At 42.3% G+C, this 3,119-nt stretch overlaps 1 long non-coding RNA gene across 1 annotated transcript; it reads left to right on the forward strand.

Annotated features, from left to right (window-relative positions):
• Positions 1-1,689: 1,689 nt before the first annotated feature.
• On the forward strand, positions 1,690-2,328 carry LOC140627195 (uncharacterized). Its single transcript, XR_012026060.1, has 2 exons — positions 1,690-1,874; positions 2,062-2,328. It is a non-coding gene; the product is annotated as an uncharacterized lncRNA (long non-coding RNA).
• The last annotated feature ends 791 nt before the right edge of the window (positions 2,329-3,119 follow it).

Genomic DNA, 3,119 nt, shown 5'->3' on the forward strand with positions numbered 1-3,119 from the left:
GTTATTTTACTTTTTTATGATTTCTATCCTAGTGGGTGTGAAATGGTATCTCATTTTGGTTTTGATTTGCATTTCTCTGATGGCTAATAATGTTGAATATCTTGTTATGTGCTTATTGACCATTTGTGTATCTTCTTTGGAGAAGTGTCTTTCAGGTCTTTTGACCACTTTAAATTGAGTTGAAAGATTTCTTTATATATTCGGGATAAATTTCCTTTATGGATATATGACATACAAAATTTTTCTCTCGTTTTTGTGCATCCACTTCTGTCTCTTCACTTTCTTTCTTTCTTTCGTTCAGAACACACATGAGGGAGAGGAGGAGAGGGAGAGAGAGAGAATCTCAAGCAGACTCCACACTCAGCATGGAGCCGGACACAGGGCTTGATCTTGTGACCCTGAGATCATGAACTGAATCAAAATCAAGAGTTGGATGCTTAACTGACTGAGCTATCCAGATGCCCCATTGTCTCTTCATTTTCATGATGAGGCCCATTGAATCACATTGTTTTAATTTTTTAAAAAAGATTTATGTATTTATTCATGAGAGAAACAGAGAGAGAGAGGCAGAGACACAGGCAGAAGGAGAAGCAGGCCCCATGCAGGGAGCCCGATGCAGGACTAGATCCCGGGACTCCAGAATCATACCTTGGGCCAAAGGTAGATGCTCAACTGCTGAGCCACCCAGGCATCCCCACATTGTTTTAATTCTGATGTCAATTTATCAAATTTTTCTTCTGTTGCCTGGGCCTTTGGTGTCATACCTAAGAAACTATTGCCTAATCTGGGGTCATGAAGATTATTGCCTATGTTTTCTTCTAAGAGTTTATTAGTTTTAGCTCTTATATTTAGGTCTATGATCCATTTGGTGTTAATCTGAGTATATGATATGAAGTAGGGGTCCAAATTCATCATTTTGTGTGTGGATATCAAGTTGTCCAGACACTATTTGTTGAAATAACTATTCTTTCCCATTGAATGTTCTTGGCACTTTTCTCAGAAACCAATGTGTCTCTAGATATATGGACTTATTTCTGGACTCTCACTTCTTTTATATTAATTTGTTGGTCTATCCTTATGCGAGTACCACACTGTTTTGACTGCTGATAAAGCAGTAATTTCATACTGTAGAATAGAAAACTGAGGAGATCTACAGGACACTGGGAAAAAGAGATGGGGGGGGTAGGAATGTTTCCTGGTAGTAGCTAAGAAGTGAATGATCATCAAAATGCATAAGAGAAAGCTGTTGAAAAGAAGTGGGGTGATGAGCGTCTCCATAGAAAAATACAGTCACATTATCTTGGAAGCATCTTACGTAAGACATCCAAAATATTAGGCAAAGGTGAAAGATGGGAGTAAACAGAATGAAACAAAGAATGAGAATGGCTATAGGGCAGGGCTTGGAGGAAACACCCTCTCTCTGCCTGCCAAGTGTACAGATAATGAGAAAGGATGGTTGGTCAGTTCAGGAAAACTTGAAAGGGTTGTTGAGAAAATAGCCACTCTCCCCAATCAGAGCATCTTGATTTGCCCAGCAGCCCCACCCCCCCAGGGAGGGGTCAGGACTGGTGCTTTGTGATGTCTAAGGCCCCACCCACCCTGCCTTGTCCCCTGTTGGCTGAGGCAAGTGCTTACCTAACAAACAAAGGGTGTGGCTCCTCAGTTTATTGCTAAGAGACATTTTGCAGTCTGGTCAGAAGCTCTGGAGAAGACCACTGGGAGGTTTCAACATGGCAAGAGTTACCAGAAAGCCAGTGGAAACTACCGCAGTTATGCATCAACCAACTCTGAGAGCAAAACAATTAACTCCAAGGGCTAAGACAAAGAAGACAAGGAAGAGTGACTGTCGACCCAAATCCGTTGATAGTAGCAAGGTAAGACCACCTCCCCCAAGTGCCTCCTCTTCCCATTGATTCCCCTCCCCCAAGACTCCTACCCTTTCCCTGTGTGGCATAAGTCCCCTCAATAGCTTTTGCCCCTTCTCATGAATCCTTTCCATTCAGTCCCCATCTTCTTCCTCCAACCCACTGCCCTTCTGGAATCACCCTATTGCTCTTGCAGGCCAAGAAAATACAGAAGGGAATAAAGGGGCTGCTCCACGGAAATTCAAAGAAAAAATCTTCACATACCAGTACAACCATCCCAAGGAAGGTGAAGAGAGTGAAGAAGGCCAAGAAATTTCGGCCTTTGACGAAGATGGACTAGGATCCTTGGCCCAAAGTATTGAGGCCAGGCCCTAAATACCTTTCAGTGGCAGACCTACAAGGTACAACACCATCATGGAATAGAGATGGTTGTTATTAAAATAAAATCAACAACCTTTGAGAAGCCCCTTATTTCTGGAGGTGTGTGTGTGTGTGTCTGTGTGTGTGTGTGTGTGTGTGTACATGCGCGCAGGTTGATCATGAAGAAGATGGGAAAGAAGGGAAGAGACAGGTTGTGAGGAGGGAGAAAGTGAGGTTTTAGACGGTTGGGGGCCACAGTAACAGGTTCACAGTTAGCCAGACATTATGGATAAAGACTGGTTGAGGACCGAACATAGAAGACAAATTTCCATTCTTAACATTTAACCCATAGGCAAGGAGGAAAAAGTGCTTGGTGTGTGTGTGTGTGTGTGTGTGTGTGTGTGACAACATCAATGTTTAGATTGCCAAAACCTGAATGGGGAGAGGTGTTGGGTGAAAGGGTCACCCCCTAATAAAAGGTAGACAAACCACCTTTAGGCCACCTACTTCATAGAAGTATTTGCTTCCCCCCCACTATGCAGGAAACAACTAGATGCCCTCAGAACCCTAAATGCATCTTACTAAAAGTTATTTGATGGCATTCCCAAGGACTAAAATAATGGTGTTTAGATACCACAAACCCAATATAAATGAGGTCACTTTATTGCTAAGAAAATTTGGGATGTAGCAGTGTCCTATCTGGTTGGGAAATCTTTGTCCAATCATTAGCAGACCCTTAAGCTAGAAGAAGAGAGACTTTAGTGGCTACACACCACAAAGAATACAGATTTCAAAGAATTAGTTCAGAAAAGTCACCAAACAACAACATACCCCAATAACTGGATATTCACATGCAAAGAAGGAAATTGGACCCCTCCCTCATACCATATATAA

The sequence above is a fragment of the Canis lupus genome, chromosome X, assembly GCF_048164855.1.
Source record: "Canis lupus baileyi chromosome X, mCanLup2.hap1, whole genome shotgun sequence".
In the NCBI taxonomy this organism is placed as follows: domain Eukaryota; kingdom Metazoa; phylum Chordata; class Mammalia; order Carnivora; family Canidae; genus Canis; species Canis lupus.